Source organism: Xiphophorus maculatus, chromosome 8 (assembly GCF_002775205.1).
Source record: "Xiphophorus maculatus strain JP 163 A chromosome 8, X_maculatus-5.0-male, whole genome shotgun sequence".
NCBI classification, from domain to species: Eukaryota; Metazoa; Chordata; class Actinopteri; order Cyprinodontiformes; family Poeciliidae; genus Xiphophorus; species Xiphophorus maculatus.
This window is the reverse complement of record NC_036450.1, coordinates 16608666-16630983: the sequence shown is the minus strand read 5'-3', so window position 1 is coordinate 16630983 and position 22318 is coordinate 16608666. Positions and strand designations below refer to the sequence as shown.

The 22318-nt window shown below is 38.0% G+C and overlaps 1 protein-coding gene across 1 annotated transcript in view; it reads right to left on the bottom strand.

The window, feature by feature from the left end:
• LOC102217118 (nucleus accumbens-associated protein 2) overlaps window positions 1–21813 on the bottom strand; it is a 37161-nt gene extending 15348 nt beyond the window's left edge. The window contains exon 1 of the mRNA XM_014472913.2: window positions 21373–21813. The gene's annotated coding sequence lies outside the window, so the exon portion shown is untranslated. The remainder of the gene's footprint in view (window positions 1–21372) is intronic.
• Between the last annotated feature and the right edge of the window lie 505 nt (window positions 21814–22318).

Genomic DNA, 22318 nt, shown 5'->3' with positions numbered 1-22318 from the left:
GATAGTTAAGTCTGGAGTTTGACCGGGTCCATCTTTCGTCAAACCATTCCTTTGGAAGTCTAGGTCTAGGGCTAGGGCTCCAAGTTTGATCTTATTTCCCACTCATTTTTTTTTCTGTAACAGGTTTACTTCCACTATTTCAAATATTTAATCCATCCAACTGCTCTTCAACTCTGACCAGCTTTCATGTCCATGATGAAGAAAGACCTTCCCACAACATGGTGCTGCTATCACCTTATTTCCCAGTAGGTATCACGGTGCACATGAATTGTGCAACCTTTCTGTGTGATGTGTAGGGTAGCATTTTGAATGTAGGTCAGAAAAGTTTAACTCTGGCCACCTTATGACCAGATTATGTTGTTGGACATTTGCTAAGCTCCCAACGTGGCTTGGCAAATGTTTAATTTAGAACTTGTTATTGCATGTCTCTCAACAATGACTTTATCTTGCCAAACTTACATAGTGACCAGATTTCTTGAGTGGAAGACTATTAGTTTTCTTGTCAGCAGCTCCTCCAGAGTTACCTTGAGTGTCTTGGCTCTCTATGCCTGGCCTTCCATCTCAGATGAGCAGTCATGCATCGGTAGATTTGCATTATCCACTTTTTATAGTTTAAAAAGATATGCAAAATCATAAATAATTTCTCTTCATTTCACAATAATGTAGTGATCTGATACGATCTATTAAATGGAAACCCAATAAAATACAAAACGTAAGAACAATTGATGGGGTATGAGCATTTTTGCAAGGCAGTATACACACAAAAGTTGCTATTCTTGCATTCTAGCTTAAAACTGAGAAGCATGATGGAAACAGCTCCCTCTAAAGAAATTTTAGGAGATGAGAGCAATCACGACCTTCAGAATCTCATTCCATCTTTTTTCCTTTGAATATGGAACATTAAAATAAATAAATAAAACGCTGACGCAGAGCACTTTTTACATCAGAGCGCATTCCCTGAAAGTGTCAAGACACACTCATTTCACTCTCTGCCAAAGTAACCTCAGGTGGAGAAAGTTGCACTTTAAACTGAGCAAACTTTTACTCCTCAGTCGCAGCGGAAACATGAAAGTGAAGATATCACCGAGGGTTGAATACAGTGAGTCAGTGAGTTTGGTTGGGAGAGCTTAGCCACAGAGTGTGTGGTATCTGCACGCCACATATAGGCACACATGAGTGAGCTCACACAAAAAAAGCTCTGTGAAAACGCCGGAGAAACAAATCCGCAAACATGCTAATGCAAACAGACATAAACTCAGTCCCCTGCGCTTTCTCTCTCTCTCTCACACACACACCCCCACACGCGCCGTCAGGTAATCTCCCCATGCACACTCAGCAATACACATTCTGTTTGTCTGTGTGTCTGTCCCATTGGGATGCTGCCAGACTGCTTGTCCACTCGTCTGTCTATTGGTTATTGTTACTATTGTGTCCTTACATTGCCTCTTGCTCACCCCCCAGCACCCCCTCCCTTTTTTCCTACCCTTCCCATCCTGCATACCACGTACCCACTGTCTCTCTGCCAATTAATGCACACAGGGCTGCATTGCAGTGAGGTTGGCGCGTGCCACGGCAGCAAGCACAGTACAGAGTCTACAGACATGCATGTACGTGCCAGCCAGGCAGAGCGGGAAAGAGAGGATGGAGGGAGGGATTGAAGGAGGGGAGGGTTGGGGGGGTTGGAGCAGAAAGGGAAAAGAGTAAGAGGGAGGGGGAGAGAGACAGAGCAAAGGAGAGTGAGCAGAGAATATGTTGAGTCAGGCAGACAGGACAGTGGAGCGCCACATAGCACATATACACAGACACATAGCTGCAAATTTATGCAAATGTATGCCTGAATGAATAAGAAACAGGAACATTATAGAGGAAAATGTGCAAAAGAAAAAATTTAAGGTGCACATGTGCATTTACACAAACAAGAATTGACATGCAAAATCCAACGAACGTCTGTGTGCCCCACTGCAAAACTTTTGTTCCCATTACCCGAGGAGCGTTTGCTTTCCCATCTTAAAACTTTCTAGCACATTAAGATGTGTTTTAATAATCATCATCCTTATATGCCTGACTCTGACTTCTGGCGCTTTGCCTGTGCAGAGATTTTGGTTTTTTTAAATTTTGTTTTATAAACTCGACTGAAATGCTACCCTGATTGCGTTTTGTCTGCTTTCTTCGAAATGTGTTGCATTCATTTTTAATTAGGGACTCATACCTACGCACAGTGTTATTAAGCTTAGCAGCAGGTCCAGCCTTATCTGAATAATACGAAGACACGAGAGGATCCTCCAGATGGCAAACAAACACATGCACAATCACGCATACACTCGCAGATTTTAATTACCAGTTCTACTGTAGCTGCATAAATGACAATAGGGTAGGGGTTAAGCACAAACTAACTCAAGTTTGAGTCTTTTTGGGCTATTTTTGAATAATTCGAGTGAGTTCAATCTTAAAGTAAAGCAGGTCTCACACAATGGAGATTGTGAAAACCTACCCACAACTCCAACAATTATCTCTTAAAGACACAGAAAAGTAATAGCATCAATTAATGTCTCATTTCAAGTGCAAGAACCAATGCAAAGAGCAAACCACGTGAAAAGTTTCGTGTGAGCCTGAACAATAGTAGAGCCCTCTGCTATTGCTTATGTTGCTTCTGTACAATCTCAATATGAACAGTCCCCTCGTTATAAATATTCAGATCCTGCAGTTGTTCTCATGTCTAAAGTGTACCAGACAACAGATTCTATCCACGTTGAGAAGGCAACGCTCCCTGGCAACAGTTCTACCAATCGGGACCGAGCAGGCGTCTGCCTGAGTCTGTCTGAGCATCATTATGGGATGTCGGGAGGGTGAGAGAAAGAGAGAGAGAGGCTTCTTGCCATTGCTTATAGTGTAACTGTCTGTCTATAGACCCTGCTGGGTAATGTTGTCTCCACATAGCTGGGGAAAAAAAAGAAAAAAAGGGAAAAAAATCTAAATAAACTCCAATGATTCATGCCGTTACGTAATAAAGAGACAACTATGAAATTATTTGTTGTGGGCTGAACATTGTCTGCTATCTCTCCACTTGCATTCACTCAATATGCACCAATTATATGAGCTGACGATGTGGGCTTATCTTGTGTCTGAGGAGTAGAAAAAAAAGACACTTTCACTTTAGGCCAATAAAAGAATGTTGTCTGAGACAACACAACAATCACACTATGATAATTAGTTCACTTTTAAAAGCCTAAGTCAGCAAGGGTTTTATGTACCATTATCATATTAATTCACTTATTTTTCTCTTAATTGAAAAATAAGAGAGCTGAGTGAATCTAACCTCTAATATATCTTTGTTTTGTCTGGGTCACGTAGCTAGACTGTAGAGTTAGAGTTTAGACACTTTGTGTTATGGGAACAAGGTGTTTCTCTTTTTTCTGCATCTCAAAAGTAGATAGATTTGACTGGTTTTCCAAAATTCAAATAGAAAAAAAACAACAAAGAAAGAACAAACATGCTTACTCATATTTGCAAAATGCCATGAAAAAGTAACCTAAGCAAATACAAAAAGTAGTGACCAATGGTGATTTCATTTATTAAAAGTAAAAAAATAAATAAAATCAAACCCTTGTCTGAAAGTATAGTTGACTCCTTTGGTAAATTATGTATCTATAGTGATTAAAGAAAATCTTTTTGGTTCATGTTTACCTGCCACACAAACAACTGATTATTGCCTAGCCCCAAGAACTATGAAATCACTAAAATACAACCTGCCTGAGAGCATGAAGTAGGATAAAAAAAACCTCAATACTTCATACCCTGATCTTAAGAAATTCAAGAATAGATAAGAAACAAAATCCCTAGAAAGGGTTATATTGTCAGTTTCAAAGCTTTTTAGACTCCAGCAGACCACAGCAAGAGCCATTACCCACAAATGGAGAAAGTATGCACCAGTGGTGAATCTTTCCAGGAGTGGCCAGCCTTGCAACAACTTGACAATTCAACCAGGAGATCACAAAGGAACCTATAACAACATCTGCAACAACAGCATGCATGATCCAACAGGACGAAAGACTGGTCAACAACCGCAACCATGGGAGATCCGAGCTGCGACGCTCCTGTCAAAAGAACATAAAGGCCTGTTTCCATTTTACAAAAAACATCCTATCCATCCATCCATCTTCTTCTGCTTATCCGAGGTCGGGTCGCGGGGGTAGCAGCTTCAGAAGGGAGGCCCAGACTTCCCTCTCCCCAGCCACTTCTTCTAGCTCCTCCGGGGGAATCCCGAGGCGTTCCCAGGCCAGCCGAGAGACATAGTCCCTCCAGCGTGTCCTGGGTCTTCCCCGGGGCCTCCTCCCGGTGGGACGTGCCCGGAACACCTCACCAGGGAGGCGTCCAGGAGGCATCCTGACCAGATGCCCGAGCCACCTCAACTGGCTCCTCTCGATGTGAAGGAGCAGCGGCTCTACTCTGAGTCCCTCCCGGATGACTGAGCTTCTCACCCTATCTCTAAGGGAGAGCCCAGCCACCCTACGGAGAAAACCCATTTCGGCCGCTTGTATCCGCGATCTCGTTCTTTCGGTCATGACCCAAAGCTCATGACCATAGATGAGGGTGGGAACGTAGATTGACCGGTAAATCGAGAGCTTCGCTTTTTGGCTCAGCTCTCTCTTCACCACGACGGACCGGTACAGCGCCCGCTTGACAGCAGACGCTGCGCCAATCCGCCTGTCGATCTCCCGCTCCCTTCTTCCCTCATTCGTGAACAAGATCCCGAGATACTTGAACTCCTCCACCTGGGGCAGGACACCCCCCTTGACCCGGAGAAGGCACTCTACCCTTTTCCGGCTCAAGACCATGGCCTCGGATTTGGAGGCACTGATCCCCATCCCGGCCGCTTCACACTCGGCTGCGAACCGCTCCAGCGAGAGCTGCAGATCATGACCTGATGAGGCCAGTAGGACCACATCGCCTGCAAAAAGCAGAGACGAGATCCTAAGGCCACCAAATCGGATCCCCTCAACACCAACACATCCTAATGATCCTCAAAATGTTTGGGAAACGACTCTGTTGCCAGATGAACCAAAAATGCAGTTTTTAAAGGAGTTATTTCCATTGCATCTGGCCGTACATCTGACACCATTTTAGTAAATTAATACATATCTTCCATGGTTGTGGCAGATTGAAGTGAGATGTACTCACTAAATTTTGTGAGTAAACCTTATCAAGGACCAAGATTTAAACCTGTTTTGCAGACTTCTGTGGTTTCCAAATGAAGTAGGTCAGTCAAGCACTAGTGCTGAGACACTGCACCCATTTCTTTTAAAGACACCTTGGTGACTTTTGAAAGCACAGGAATTTAGACTGATTCACAGCTTAATTCTTATAATTCAAAGTGCATAAATGAGAGGTTTAATGATGCATTTGCTCAGGAGATAAGAGTTTTGGCATATTTTGAAAAAACTAAGCACACCCAACTTTACTTCCCACAAATAAACAAATAATTTTACTGATCACAATCCACCATCATCACAGGACATTTTGATTTATTTTTCATACTTGTGCAATAATTTTAAATGCTCACTTTCTGTGTTTTTACAAATAAAATAAGTTTTTGTCGGTCTCAAACTGCATTTAAATAATAGTGTACAAGCATCTAGTTCAGGTTTGATCAGCTCAAGCATATTGGATGTTTTTTTAACAAAACATTTTTACTTGAAAATGTTAAACTCAACCCTGACAAACAAAAACTTGTGTGGTCAAAATAATGGAACTTTTAAATGAATCAATATTAAGAAAAACTTTTTTTAATGTAATCTGAGCTGTTTCCATCCTCTCACACTGGCACACAGCAGGGCTGTGGACAAACAGATGCTCAGGCCCTTCCCTTCCCAGTAGCCGCTTGATGACTGATCATGAAAACCTAAGCGTTGTTAGGTGTTAACAATTTTCAAGTCATAGTATTCGCATCACTTAGATCATTAGTAATTAATTTTTCTCTCCGTCACTGTTTCCCTTTTCTACTGCATACCAAAAATTCTTCCACATAATTAAAAATGGTGTGAACTACTTCAAAGCTTTTGTAGTCAAGTGTTGTTGGCCAGTCAGATCAATTATGACTTCCTTCTTCCCTCAAGATAAATATCTCAAAGACAGAGACAACTGGGTGAAAGCATAAAATGCTCCCCTTCACACCCAAGGCTCATAATAATAGCTAAACATGTCATACACAGTTGGTGGTTGATCCAGTTGAACATAAGACTACAGGAGTTGAAGGATGTGGTTTTTAATGAAATAATAAGGCCCAGAACTTACACAAATACCTGAAACATGAAGTACTGCTTAAGAGAACCAGAAACCATGAATGAACAGCAGAGGCTCCTGCAAGGAATGGAGGAAAGATGCAGGCTTGAAAAGTCCAGAAGAGGTGATTGGTAGAAACCAGGACCAGGTGAGTTTAATCAACTGTTAAAAAGTCGCTGGAGACGAGCCAGCCTAAAAGGCTGAGCGCAACTAGATGAACGATACAGACAAATGAGAAGGTTACAGAAGAACATATAAACATGGGCTAACCAGAATGTCAACTGAAACACAAATGAACAAAGCGAAAAAATCAATAATAAAAATAAAAATGTACTGAACAAAAAAATCAGAATGCAGACCACAACAACCTGGTCAAAATACACCGTTTATCAGTATGTATTTATAAGTAAGACAGATGGTGAGATGAGCATAGATTCAAGCTGTTGCTATTTTTTTGAGTCAATCATTCCCTCATAGTATCGTGTTGCCCAAGGAAGGCAGTTGTTTTTAGTTGATAAGAAAGTTCCTGCCAAAGCCATTCAAATCTACAAACCACATGAAAGCAGAACAATGTTCCACTCAAGATATTTTTATGGAGCAATTTTTAAAAGCCAAAAAAGATCAAAAGCCAGGAGTTTGCAAGAAACTAAGTTGTGGCTGATTAAGAAGTATTTTGTCAGTTTAAAGCAGATAAATAATAATAATAATAAAAAAACCTCAAAGAGAAATCATTTACAATTTGAGTGGTTCTTTTTGAGGCAAAGACATTGTTGATGCCTTGTACATGGCATTTGTTAGGATAAAATCAATTTAGTGGTTACTACCCCAGACCGAACTGGAGTGCATGCTCAGTTGAACGTTGGCAGACACTTGGATGTCACTCCAAATGCAGTTGAACATACATGACAGACTACGGGTACACAAGGGAAAGTTAGACAAAGTGACACTAAAGAGCGAGATGGATTGAAATGCACATAAGAGCAGTAGTCTTAAATGAGAGCAGAGGCAAGGTGACTGAGAGCGGGCAAAGTAAGAATTCAAGGAGATGGGAAGAAAGAGGTAGTGGGAGTGGAGGATGTTAACAGAAAACAAGAAAAGAGAAGCTGACATAGCACAGTCACAGTGAAAACAGAGTTAGAAAAGAACAAGGAAATGAGGCAGAATCACACAATTGGATAAATGTAAAAAGAGTTGAGAAACTCATCTGATGGGAAGAAGCAAGCATGAAAACAGGGTAAGTTCTATTTGTCACCAACTTCTGAAGAAACACGCAGAGCTTATTAAGTTGCACAATGAGCTAAACCAATGAGTATCTACACTGAATCAATTTTTAGGTGGAGCGACATTATGCATATGACAAATAATAAAAAAGCAAAAAGAGAATGGCATGAGAAGAACAGGTAGGTTGTGCAGATTTTTGTAATATCGAGCACAAATTGCAGCACCACGGGGGCCTGTGGGTCATTCCAGTTTGTAGCAACACATCCTACAAAGATATTTTGAACCACCACTGACACAAGACCAAAAACTCCCTAAAGTTACAGCTTTAAGGGAAGCCATACGTCAGCAGCACAAGTAGAAAAGTAAGGAAGAGAAAGCCCTCCAGTCGTTGAATAAATGAGTGAATGTGAAGTTTCAGTATAAACCAAGTCATAACTGCCATGTGACATGTCTTCTTTTAAGGCAGATTTTAATTAAAAAGTATACATATGTACATGCTGGCAGTGTCACGGCTGCCATGTGACTGTTAGGAGTCAAATATATACTGTATGAATATTTTCAATGAGCCTCAGGGACTTAATTTCATGCTGGCATACAGAAAATGATGAAATTATGCTTCGCTTTTGCCAGCACATGGAATGATGCACTGCTGTTGCCGACAAAGTATAATTTTTAAGTGGCTCAGGAAGTTTTCTTTTTTTTTCTTCTGCCTTTGCCGATTTTATAACTTGTTTTTTTCCATCAACTGTCTGGAGATAGTTATCAAATGAATAAATATGGCTCTTGTAAGTGTGACTGGCATGTAAGAGTTTAGACTTGGGCTCAAGAACCTTTGTTGTCCCCCAAAATATAATTTTTTTTTATTCAACAAATTGATGCTTTGCAAACCCTGTATTTTAATGGCTAAAAATGTTTTAATTAGATTCTTGTAGGTTGTTTTAATTTGTAAATCTTATAAGTAACACATACTTTAACTAATCGAAAACAATTATGCCATAGCCGAGATTCTAACCTCACTTTCAATCCCAGTAAGAGAAATTAACAGCAAGCTATCATTCTTCTTAGTGTCTTCTAGATAACATGTTACAGGCTTTGCATAAATATTTCGGTTTTTTTTTTGTTTTGTACGGATGAAGATTATTGTAGAAACAACATGTTCAATAGGATCCTTTTAGAAATAAAGAACATATAGTTAGATTTCGTCTTTAATCTGCGAAAACTGCCTTTCCGCAGATCCCTTCAAGATGTCCTGACCCATTGGCATCGTCAAAATAACCTTATTATTCCATAAGCATTTTAATCAGTTTAGATAATGTCTTGAATGCTAAAGTGCGCTTCATAAACCTTCCTTTTTTAGTCTGTTATTGGGAAGCAGAATTAGCAAAGTTCAAATTATGCTATCTGTCCATTTTATAGAGAGCATGCTACACTAATAATTAAACCTTAAATATGCCTGAAAAATCCCAATAAAGCTGAAACGTCAACAACTCATAAAGACAATATTTAGTGGTTTGAAATGATAGCACTAATTTGAATTTGAATTAACTAAGTTGCACATTCTATTTTATGACAAAAAAAGCTGAGAATTTATTCAGTTTTGTTTGCCTGCATAGCTACAGTATGTGCATGACAACCGACAAGTCTAAAACAAAGTGAACTAAACATGACACATGCTTTGCCCTTGGCCCCACAGTTAGGATATTGCAGCTCTGCCTTGTGACTCCGCTTTGACAAGGGCATTGGTTTTACTCTTTGGGGGGAACTTTGGTGTGCATCTCCAAAGTGCTCATTTCCAAACAGCCATTACGCCACTGCAGGGAGTCTGTTGGCTTACAAAAGAGATAATTGGCTGTACAGTTTTTGGATGTTTGCTTTTAGAAGCTTGATAATTTATTTCAGCGAGTACAGTTATGAAAGCAGGTGTGCCGTTGTTCTTAGCATGCTTTAGCACAAGACAGCTGATAACAGAGAACGCTGAAAAACACTGAATTTGTTTACACATTTAATTTGCTAAAACAGGGTCCAAAGATATATATATATATATATACCCAACTGACTATTGTTGTGAATGAGAGCTTTATTGTTTCCTTAAGCAACTAAAGACTATTGAACAGTAATTTTTTGTATAAGTGCTCTTATTAAGGAAATACATCTAATAAGAAATCTCTGGTGTGAAACATTTTCTTGTTTTTCCTTTTTGACACCATGATATACAGAAAAAACAAAGATTCACAGCAATTTAAGGATAAGATATTCAGCACCCTTTAAAAGCCTTAAAATAAATTAAATGTTTTAATGCACAAACATAATCTTATAAATAAAGTTTGTCTTTTAATTTGAGCTTTGGAGATTTTTTACTGTCTTCATTTGGGTGGATAATGGCAAAATATACTTGGGTCCTCATCCAAACTTGTCTGTCATGGATCCATCTATTCTTAACTTTTTAATTATTATTACTCTTACTGAATATATGGGCATATTTTGATGATTAATAATATTTTGTAGCCACTTTCTGACTCCCTCTTTCCCATTTTGAAAAGTTAAAAAGAAACATTTTTGACAATCTCATTCTTATATTGTTGTGGATTACTACTTAAAAGTTCCAAGAAACTTGGAACTAAAAAGTAAAGTATGCACTAAAAATGCTTCAATTACATTCATTCTGTGGAAGGTTTCCAATAGACCTAAGTAAATATTTCAATTAAATCAGTAAATGTCACAGCAGTGACGAGTATTTGTTAACATAGGACGTTTTTCCTACATAAATCAAGGCAATTGTTTTTTTCTTTTTCTTTTTTACTGTAAAGCTCTATACACTTTAAGACTTTTTATTCATCATTACCAGAAGTGACAAAAATGTATTTAGTAAGGGCTGTTGACTTGGAAAATGTCAATCACATTCTTCAAGTTAACAGCCCTCAGAACCTAGTTGCAATATGACATCTATCAGCTCAAATCGCAACCAACAAAAAGCCCCTATCTCCCTACTTATCGTAAGAAACACAAAGACAAGTGGCAGTGGTTGTTTCCCCCCATCTGTTCAACTGTTTACGTGAATTCTTTATTTATAATAGTGGATAAAATCTGACTTTTTAATGAAAAAAAAAAGTATTCCTGTCATTTGTGTTGCACTTTGCTAGGTGGGTAATCAAATGGCGCATATCCTTTACAAAAAACAAGAAAGAAAGAAAAAAAAAGAATCTGGAGACAAAGTGGCCCGGAGCTGGCCTGCTGACTGTCACTGAATGTCTCCTAGGGACCACAATTGGGTTAGATGTCACAGGATGTCTGTATATTTGTCATTGTCTTTGCATCAGGTCATGGTGCAAGATGCAGCATTACATAAAAAAGCTACAAAAAAGACCCTTTGAAGGAGTGAATCAACCAGTTAATGACAGATGGGGCTTTTTTAATTAGTCAGCAGGTCTAAGTGAGTTGTAATTTTTGGAATAGGGCATTCTTTGACTGGTCTTGTCTTAGATCTCAAAACTTGCAAATGCTTCAGTTTGGTAGTCTAGGCATAACAAGACCTTACTGTTTGATAAATCTCACATCTCAATCAGTACTACCGTACCTAAGTGACTGAAAGCAAAGAGTGTCTTTTATTGTAGAATAATTGAGTCTAGCTTTAGTCCTTCCAGCCTTTTGCAGCTTTCATGTCTGACCTTATCTAAGCTGGTCTACAGGACAAACCCATCATTAAAATAACTTTTTGTGTTTTCACAACCAGATAAAAACATGTCAAAGTCAAAAAATTTTTAAAGCATTTCTAATCAATTTATAATAATCCAACTTATGTGTCTTACTTCATTTCAATTTTATTGACTATCTTATGATAAGGTGCATGCCAAAGGGTACAGCTTGCAGATGTGTATAGTTGTAGTGTGTAGTACTGTAGTGCAGTACCAGTACACATGTTATAATACTGAGAATAGAAGGTGTGGCCACATAAAGCAGAGATGGGGATTTAAATAATTGTTGGCTAACCAATTATTCAGTCAGGTACTGACAGATTAGTCGTCTATTTAAACAAGTATTCAGTCAGACTGATGTCAAGGATTACTGATCAGACAATTGCTGATGTTTTTCTTTTTAACTTCATGTTGACAGAAATACTTTGAAAACAACCCATTACCCTTTTCACTTTCTGCATCAGCATTTTAACTCTAACAGGGTTATATTGACCATTTTATGTTAGATTTATTCTATCACACTACCTCATGAGAACGAGAAGTTTTTTTGTCATGTCCTGGTAAGTTAAAACGTAGAGCTGTGGACTACAAGTATGTTATAATTTAAACATAACCATCATTTTAAAACTGAGAGTGGCATATGTAAACTACATTCTGAAAACAGGTTTGAAATAATTTATTTAATAAAAACAAAAAACATGATAATGAAGGGTTTAAATATTCATTTTATTTTAAAAGATTACCTTGGATTTATAAAGTGAGATAAAAAAATCATATGTGAATCTTTAAAACTCTTTGTAAATAGTAAATATAGATTGTTAGTATAGCTGAAAAAACTTCAAAAAATAATAATAATAAATAATAATTTTTTTACAGAATATTATTTCTACATCTCTAGGCCAGACTGAAGTCTTTCTTTTTGACTGAAATGCCTCCAGATTCATGAATGACGGCTTAAAAGTTATTAGGACATATAAGACCAGCAGTGACTAAAGGAGTGAACAGCAGGAGGGTGACACAGAGAGAAGAGAGAGATCTGGAGTGAATAAAAGAGTCATTTTGATCGCCTCACGTCGTTGTTTAGGAGCTGACTGCAAAACAGTGACACACGTGTGACATCAGGCAAAACAACATGGCTGCCATGAGAAGTCCGGTGCGAAGTGAAAAATGAGGACACATCTTTCAGCATCACTGCTCCACTGTCTACAAACAGGGATGCACAAACACACACCCACACAAAGAGACAAAGACATAGTGAGAGAGCTGTGGCCACAATGACTGAATGCCCCATGTACATCATTCAATCAGGGCAAAAAGAATGCATTCAGTCCACAGGATTTAAAAAAAACAAAGTTTTAACTAAAAATTAGAAACTAGAGAGGGGTGAAACAGTCTTCTGCTTTAGAATTAAGGAAAGTGAATCAAAGATACTTTCAAATGACAAAGATGACTAGCACAAAGATGTGTTATGAAAGATGGTTTTCTCCATTGCCCAGAGATGCATGCATATTTATTTTAAGTGCATTGCCCCCCACCTCACCCACCCACACATAAACTGTGACCTAAGAATCTTCCCGTCAGCGCCAGACTAAGCCAGCATACATGTACTCAAATAACATGTCACCCTGGATAACCATGTCAACTGTAATGGGCTGCGGCTAACGTCTTGTGTATCTCTGACTGTAGTCAGAGATGAATAAAGAAATATAAAGTGGTTGGGGCTCTCGAACCGCAAAAATGAGAAAAGGAAATAAAAAGGAAATCCCTTGTCATCTGTAAAGTGGCTCATTTGGGTATGAGTAAAGTACTCATACCTCTATATGGAGGTTTCTTAAAGCAAAGACAAACCAATAAGCTAAAGGTGGGCCACACATTCCTCAAGTGCTTCTAGGAAGTGATTAATTTAAATCCTTATGTTATTAACAACATGTTCCTACATGCTCTGGACATTTCTAGTGCAGAAATATCCCAGCGCTAGCACTCATTCTTGGAAACTAAAATTCTGCAAGTATAATTCACATCATTCTCAACTGAGAAATCTGTATACATTTTATATTGAATCAGCTGGCTTCCATTTAGTTGCTAAACATTCTGGCCAAGAGTTTAATTCAACACACATCTTTATATTAATGTTAAAATGCAGTACTGTATTTAATTCTTGGAAAAGCTGAGAAAAGGTAACAAGGAATTGATATGTAGTGGAGGGACTATGTGTGGTGTCTGTCTGTGCTGCTGCAAGAAATGTGAGAATTACTAATGATTACTGAGCCATATACTAGCCATATACTGAGGCATATACTAATGTGACACAAACTGTTAAAACAACAGTGAAAAGATGTGACAAAAACAATCTGACAACACCAGTTTATCTAGTTCCTTACATTCATTGGACGGCTGTTCTCCCTTTTCAAAGACAAGTACAAATCTTTGTTCAATCTGTGTGGATAACTTCTGCTTTAAGCTAACCGGTGATCTGTGGAATACTTCATACTTCAACACTGTCAATACTTGACACATCTGTGTCAATGAACTCATCAACAAATCGCACATTCTTCTGATTCGCTTCTTGTTTTAGCATAGTAAAAAAATCAGACCCAGTATATGCATTGATCCATAAATAAGGATTATCCTACTTTGCTTTAGACTACATCAAGATATTTCACTTTTACATTTTTGTCAAGATTATTGCACCCTACAGAAGCATAGACATTCAAAACATCGCAAGATGCAGATTTTCTTTCCAAACATGGAAGAAAAATATATCTTTACACAAATATTAACATAAGTGTGGCTAGGGCGATACAATAATAACACAGAACTGTGAGAAAGACTCACAACTTTCACAGAACTATCATCTATGTTAGAAATCCCAAACAAATCAGGAAATCTCTCACGCTTATTGGATGTAAGGGTGTGTGCAGTATTGATATTAGCTTTGGTAATGAAAGTAAGAAGAGTAGTAGCAACAATGACTACTTACCTCACACTTCTGTTTTTTTCCACTGGCCCTGTCAGGCATTCTGTCCAGCCGTTAGGACATGAAGAACACGCACAACATAGGTCATCATCACAGAGGAAGGGTCTGCCTATCTGCTTTCCTCAGCTATTATCTTATATACTGATTAGCAGGTTTTGTTTACTGGTAGCAGCCTTGAGTGAGGCTTGGAGTTTGCAGCAATTTAATTATGTATGGTAGAAAGCATACTAGCATGGAAAATTAAGGTGGGCTGCAGAATAAAGGTCACACAGAGTGCTCTTTCTGTACTGACTACTTTTGCATAAGTCTGTGTTGGTGTATGGTTCTATTTAGGTCCTTCTGAGAGTGTGCATGTGTATTTCCTCAGGTTTGTCTCCATTATCTCCTAAATGAATAGTTTAACTTCAAATAAAGTCAGGAGAGCCTTCTCTAAAATATAAAGATCAAAGCTCTGTAAATAGGAATGACCCCATTTAAAAAGCGGTCTTTAATTTCAGAAAAAAACATTTGGAGCCAGAAGGTCCAAATATACAAATTGCAACTTTTCATAGCTTTTAAAGCATTACATTACAAGATCAATGAAACAACTTGTCTATAAGACTATTTAGGCTAAATAAAATTTTAATGGACTGATACCACAAAAACCATTAAATGAAGCAAAACACTATTGACTATGATGTATCATTAAGTAAAGAAATCTAATTTTTCATCCTTTTGGAGAATTCAATCTCATGACTATTTCAGCAACACGTCCTTGTCATACTTTTTAGTACTTTGTAATTCACTGCCATGGCTACGTGCTTCTATTCATGCTGAAAATATTTGGAGCAATCACATGTGCATATGCTGCCTTTCATTTCGCATTCTTTTCTTTTTAATAATCTTTTTCCATCCATGCACAACTGCACGGACATGCACGATCACACCACTAAACTTATACGCCCACACAACACAGGCACGACATTCATGACATGTGATCTTCCTAGGAATTCTGCCAACAGCTAAATATGCCACTTAGCTGAAATCTCTGAGACAAAGTGAAAGAGAGAAAGAGGCCCCGCATCCACACACACACACCCCCACACACCCATAAAGTGTGCACTATAGCACTGTTGTCAGTTTGCGCCAGTTCCTTGTCAAGTGTAACTGCAGTGCGTACACAAGGAACATGAGACTTTGCTGCTAGTTATCTGCTATGGAGTATGGTGTGGGGGCAGTCCGTTCTGAGAAAAAAAAAAGGGACAGAGAGGGAGAGAGCCACGTGATCTCTAAGATCTAATGTGGAATTGTTCTAGGAACATGCCATGTTTACTGTTCATTGTCTAAATTCTTGGAAGGCTTCCTGAAAAGCACGTAGAGAGCCAGAGCCAGCCAAATGCGTTTGAAGATTCCTATAGGCTTTTACCGATTCACTGTGCCTCACACTTTTCACCTCAGTTTATAATATTTTCTCACAGTTTTCAGCAAGAACTTCATCTTTGTGCTCAGCAAGTGACTGCGATATAGTTTTAAAGTGCTTCGCAAACTTGGATTTCTGGCTGCAAAACCCTCTCTCTGCGTGTGTGTTCTCCAAGTCAATAGCAGATTATATTTAGAAAAGTGAAATAATAATATAAAAAAAAAGAAGAACATCATGCAAACACAATGTTCCACCACAGCTGACGGTTGAAATGTCTCACTTTTTTTTTTTTTTGATACATTAGATGATTTGTTACAAGTGTTTCTGTGAAAAATCACATCAGAACATTGGCATGCTGGTGAACAACAGTGAAAAATGCAAATCTCGGGAGAAGAAAAAGGATAAAAAGACGTTTGGCATATTTTTTTAGGAAGAGTTTAACTGTTGTAACTTTAATAGCAGTAGTACCCTAAGGGAATCAGAGTTAAATAGTGGTCACAAAAATAGTTATTAAATTTAAGTAAATAAAAAATAAATTAGGCATGCAGTGTCCCTTGTTACATACAAATTATATCAAATTTAAAGCTATTAAAATTATTAGTAAGTATGTCTGCATTGACCAGGACACATAAGGAAAACAGCCCCACATACACCAGTAAAGATTCATGTAGCGTCAATCTTACATTACTATTAGCTAATCTATTCTGTAATATGTGTTAGTGTAGTGTAGGTCTGAAATAATAATGTTTTGGAATGTAAGCACAGTTAAATCCAACTTAACACATCTCTGTAACTTCAATTTGATTTCCTCTTGAATCTATTTTTCTCGAAGAGTGTCAATCCTTCATATAACCCAAGGACGGGTTCCAACAACAGTTCTTTCAACACAGCTGTTTCAGCTCCAAATCAGGCCTGGTGAAAGAAACAGTTCTTTACTGGTTCTATGAATGAACTAGATGGAGCTTCCTCTGACAGCGATGGTAACATCCCTAAAATTATTGCAAATAAATGTTTTAACTTCCATCTGCTGTATTATTTTTAAAGGGTGAAGGGACATCTTAACTACAAAAAAAATGATTTATTCCAAGACTCCATGCAAACAGGTGAATAAATATCACATGTTTAATTTATTGCTGTTTTTACAGGCCTTATCGGTAATGGCTGTAATTCACGATATCGCTAATATCGGTTTTTCGCAGTGTTGTCCACTTTAAACTATGTGACATAAGATATTACAATCAGTGCGAAGATAGGCAGAAAGTTCATTCCATAGCCTTGCTAATTCAACTTTTTGTGAAAGTCAAAGCTCTGTTTTTTTGTTTTTTTTTTAGATTCAGCAGATCTGCCGTTTAGCGCACACAATGTTTGATGATTGGTTGTTGGTCTCCATAAACTTGCCCTCAGGTTCCAACAGCCATGTCTCTTTCATCTTGACACATCTGCTATCCCAGTAGTGACTGGGAGCACTAATTTATTGTTGCAAGAGAGCACCTGCAAAATCTGTAATTTAACTCAAAAACCAGTGATTGACATTGGGGGCTAGAAAAGCCTAATAAGTGCATTTCTAGCCCCCAGCAAGGACCTCTGGTGATGTAACAAGGTGTGTTAATTCTGGAAATCTTTATATTACAAAGATAGAATCACAACTTCTTAAAGGTTTTTTATAATAATTAACAACCAATTCTGCCTGTTAACCTCCTACACTGACATGAACTGGTTTATATTAATGCCCCAGGGTTACCTTTTCCAAACATTAAAAAAAACCTATAGAAGGAGTTTTAGTTTCAACACCTTATCAGGTTGTTTCAATCAAACCTATGTGGCTGAAACTCTGTGAGCAAGTAAGTGAAAAAATGACATAATTTAATTTCAAAATTCCTTTTTAGGAGACAAAACAGCCTGTAACATTTAATAAAACATGTTAAAGTAAAGATATTCAAGTTAGAAACATTTGTTCACTGTTAATTCTTTAGTATTTTACCCATCTTTAAGAGGAAACTGCATTAAAACATCTACACATGATGACTTTTTCTTGAAAACACTCTTCTGCTGGATAATAAAAAAACGTATACAAAAAACCCTGCAAATTTTAGTGTTCAGTTTGTGCCAACTCTTTTGCTTGTTCTTTGAGTAAATGTGTGGTGTTTATTACTTTGAGTTTGCACCATATTTGAGAGCGCAGATTAAAACCATAAAACAAAGTCAAGGCTGTCAAGGTTTCAAGCATTTGTTCCTGTAATTAATCTATTTACATTAACTTTTAAATCGAAGTTCCCGTCACAACTTAACTTCTCTTGGTGTGATAATGTCTGTCTTTTTAAGGAATTGTCTAAAGTTACACTGAAAACAAGGACATGTTTTCACAGTTACTCTTAACTGTTTGAATTCTCTTTTCCACGAATGGCAACATGCCTGAACAAAACAGGCCAAGCAGGTTTTTATCCTTCAGGGTTTTCCTCGAACAAGCCCAGCAATACCTAGAAAGCGCTCCACTATTGTTTGTGAATATGATGTATGACTGGTGCTCTGTATCGCAACCCATCAAGAGTGAGTCATTCCAGCCCAAAGAAAATTATGGGCATCTAAACACACCCTTCACACATGTTTACATGGGTAAAAAGAGGGCGGGATAAGCACCAAGCATTAACTTTCATAAAAAAAAAAATAAGACGGATTCACGTGTACACACGCACTTCCACACACAATGACAAAAGAAAAGTAAGACAGTAGAAAAGATGTTATCATTATCTTTGTTATGTATATAAATCCTCATCAAACCACTATCTTAAAGCACGGACGTGTCTGGGTTTTTTATGCTAAAGAAGTTATTTAAAATGAGCCAATGGAAGCTTTCAAAAACCCTTGCATGAACAAGACTTATAGATTTTACCAAAACCACTCATAAAACGGCGAGATTCATAAAATTATATTAAAAATATGCTTATGGTAAGTCCAAACATTTCTTGATTAAAGTTAACACTTGCTTCAACCTTCACACAACCTTTAGCAACTTAGCTGCTTAACCAGCATACATTCAGGACTTTTAAGTAGTTCAATTCAAAATTATGCAAAATATTTAATCATTACAAACCAATGTACTAACATTTACCAACAGAACTGAGCCTTGTACACTAACTGTGATTAATTAAACAAGTTAGCAAAAAGCAAAATCAGTCATCTCCACCATGAAAACAATTTAATGGTTCATTGGGTCTCATTTCTTTCTTTTTCACTTTTTTTTTTACTTTTTACACACATTTTATTGCCTCTAATGGCATTTATCTACAATGGTGATTAAGTAATTTCTCCATCTGAACATTAGCTAAACATATCAAGCTTTTGTTCAGACATGATCAAAGTACATATTACACCCTTTAAGATTCACACCTACTAGTTGTTGGCATGAGAAGTTGTACCAAAAAGTAAAGAGCTCCAGGGCTGTTCTGAACTTGCGTAGATGTCAGGGTGTCATCATATCAAATTAGAAGGACATACTTTAAAGGTTGACACATTTTTAAAGTTTTGATTTTTCAAAAAGTCTTACTACTCAAAAAGCTGGACACTACAACTATTCAGTCCTTTCATCCTTAAACTATATGCAAATCACTGTACTGTTTTAAAGGGTAAAATAAAATCATAAATCTATAACTGAGATAGTTTAGATTGTTTCTAGAAACAGGTTGGTGCACTTCATGTATTTTGTTACTTTTATAATTAATAGGAAAGAGATGTTGACTATAGAACCCCCTCCAAACACTGTCTTTGTGTATTCTAGGTGGGTCAGTCTCTCCAGAAAAACAAGTCAAATATTTGCTTTTTAAGTTTCTTAAACTTTTAATTTACATTTAGACATCAATAGACATCTTCTACAGTAGTTTATTGATGTGACAAACGGATAAAGGAAATGGGGATGAAGTAAATAGTTTTAGTTGGTTTTTCCCCAACTGCTTAACAGGTTTATCAAGTCATGAACTACACTACCTAGAATCTCCTTCCAGGAAATCCATACATGCCAGTGTACACTTTTTTAACATTCAAATAATATCTTCTCTACTTGGAGTCCAAATATTTATTTTATTCTTATTGTTAATACCCTTTTAAAATGTAACAAAAGATAATAATAAAAAATGTTTTTCTCTCTTCTTGACACCCCCAGCCTTGCATCCACCTCTGGGCCTCGTTGGAAAGCCATAAACTGAGAGGCCTATAGAACAAGGGCATCCTGAGACACGCTAATGCACCACCAACTCACACAGATGCACACAGACACAAACAGACAAATACAGCTGTTGAGAGCAATCATAAACTCTATGGCAGTCATCCAATTCAATGCTGGTTGACTGTTGGAAGGAGTCCGTTCAGGAGAACAATAAATTCCCACATTTTCCACGTATGTTGTGATAAACTCGGACGAGAGAAAACAAAACTTTGCAGCACACGCCTACATCCCCAGAAACGATTTCCTCGTATTTGAGCGTGGGTATGATAAAAACGGCTTGAAGGAAAAACAAACCTGTGTTTGTCTTGCCTCGGGGTAGCTAGGTGCACCTATACATATATATTGATTTTACAGTTCTCTTACAAGCAAATAAAAATGCTCCTATTCACTGTGATCTTTTAACTCTGGAGGAAAAAAAAAGCCAGTTATTTGAAGATATAACTGAAATGGGATTTGGGCCCAGGATGCTAAAAAAAAAGAGAGAATAAAAACCCTTTTTCAACAAATTATTAAATTACAAAGCTGAGATTTATAATCCAAATAACCTCTGGATATACACAAAATGCAACCGTTTAGACAACAATAATGACAACATGGTGATAGAAAGTGTTTGCTGAGGAAAGAACACTAACAGGAAATGAAGAAAAACTGCCACAAACTACTTGCTGGCTAGCCACACATTGCACTCTTGTACACACAATAAAAAGAAAAAGTGTGTGAGTGTATGTGTGTGGAGGGGGGGGGCGGGGGGAGTGAGGCCTTGAATGTATGGTCTGATGTGTCTGACAAAGTTCAGATGAGGTAAACTGCACCACAAATCAGACTTGCCTCTGAATAATTTAAGGTTAAAACCAACATTTCAGGGTTTATTTTTATGTTTATTATATAATCCTATTTAAGATTGATTATTTTTGCTCTATTTTGTGATTGCTTTAGTCGATTTTTTCTTTGTCTAGCTGTTTTAAAAAAAGTTTCATATTTAATGTATTAATAGAGATAAGAAGACATTATTTGACAATAATGTCTTCTTATCTCCTCCCACCTCGCTCTTTCACCCCCATACCTGCAATAGACATGCCACTTCGCAACTTATTGAGTTACAGTCCTAGCTGGTGATTGATTTATTTATATATTTATTTGTGGCTAAATTATGACGTAAGCCCCATCATAGCATCATGCCAATTCTACCCCTTGCAGTAATGACAACACTCCTTCCTGAGGTTTAAGCGCTATCCAACATCAACACCGGATTTTTTTCGAGTTTCAAAAAATTCTTCGACAGTCGCGCTTTACGCATTCAAGTGGACGGGAGGAGGGGAGGGGGGTCGTTTGCTCCTCCACGCAAAAGCTCCTATTACTTCTTATTAAAGTTGTAGAGTGTTGACTTTTATTTAAGGATGAGCAGCGAATTTGCAGATGATTTTAATGTAGAGCCAGGAGAGTGTCGGGACATGCAGCCGCTCGCAGAGTGAGAAATAAAGGTAGAGAATCGAGAGAGTAATGCACGGCAAAACCTATGCGTCATACAAAACAGGCAATGTATATCACGCCAAGAGAGGAGGGTAGTGGTTGGGAATATATTTACCCGATTTGTCGCTATTCCATAGACTGAGGCTGTCAGCTGGCGCAGATGTGGTAGGCTGGATAACCTCTAAACTTTGTAGGATTCTCTTGTCTTCTTCTTCTTCTTCTAAAAAAAAAAAAAGGGGGGGGGGGGAAAGAAAAAAAAGAAGAAGAGACAAGCAGGCCCCGGGTTTCCTCCTTCGTCTCGTCCGCTGGCTTACTCTATCACTTTTAGTCCTGTCTCGGCCGCTCGTCCCCCCATCTTGCTATCCCACTCTCTCTTTCTCTGCCCGCTCCTGTCCCTGTGCAGGAAGTAAAATGCAGCTCTCACACGAGCAGCGCACGGACCGAGAGCAGGCTGACATCATGCAGCAGTCCGTATAGAGTTCTGCTTAAAGACGCAGACATGGTCGGTCCCTCACTTTACTGTACACGCGCTGTCCAACTGTGGTCTGCGCGGTAAATGAACTGTCATATCATGCGCCTCTTTCTGTTCTTTTTTTTATACACAAATACACGAACTCGGTGCACTCTGGGGGCTTAAAGGTGTACTCTTCTGTACTGTTTATTAGTTAAAGAGCTCTAAATGACGTCTAAGTTTGTTCTCGCAGTGTTTGGTGCCGCACTTAAACACAAAAGCGTTGGAAATAGGACGTCGGAGTACGAAGGAGATCCTGAATTACATTGACATGTGTGGGTATCTCACGTGTCACTGTAAGAAGACAGCCCAGGATACATGATGCGCATGTGTGTTTGTTCTCCTAAATTACAGGCGCCAACTGCTGGCGGAGTGACCTCAAGTCAGCATTGTTTTATATATGTATGTATGTATGTATGTATGTATGTATGTATGTATGTATGTATGTATGTATGTATGTATGTATGTATGTATGTATGTATGTATGTATGTATGTATGTATGTATGTATGTATGTATGCATGCATGCATGTATGTATGTATGTACGCAT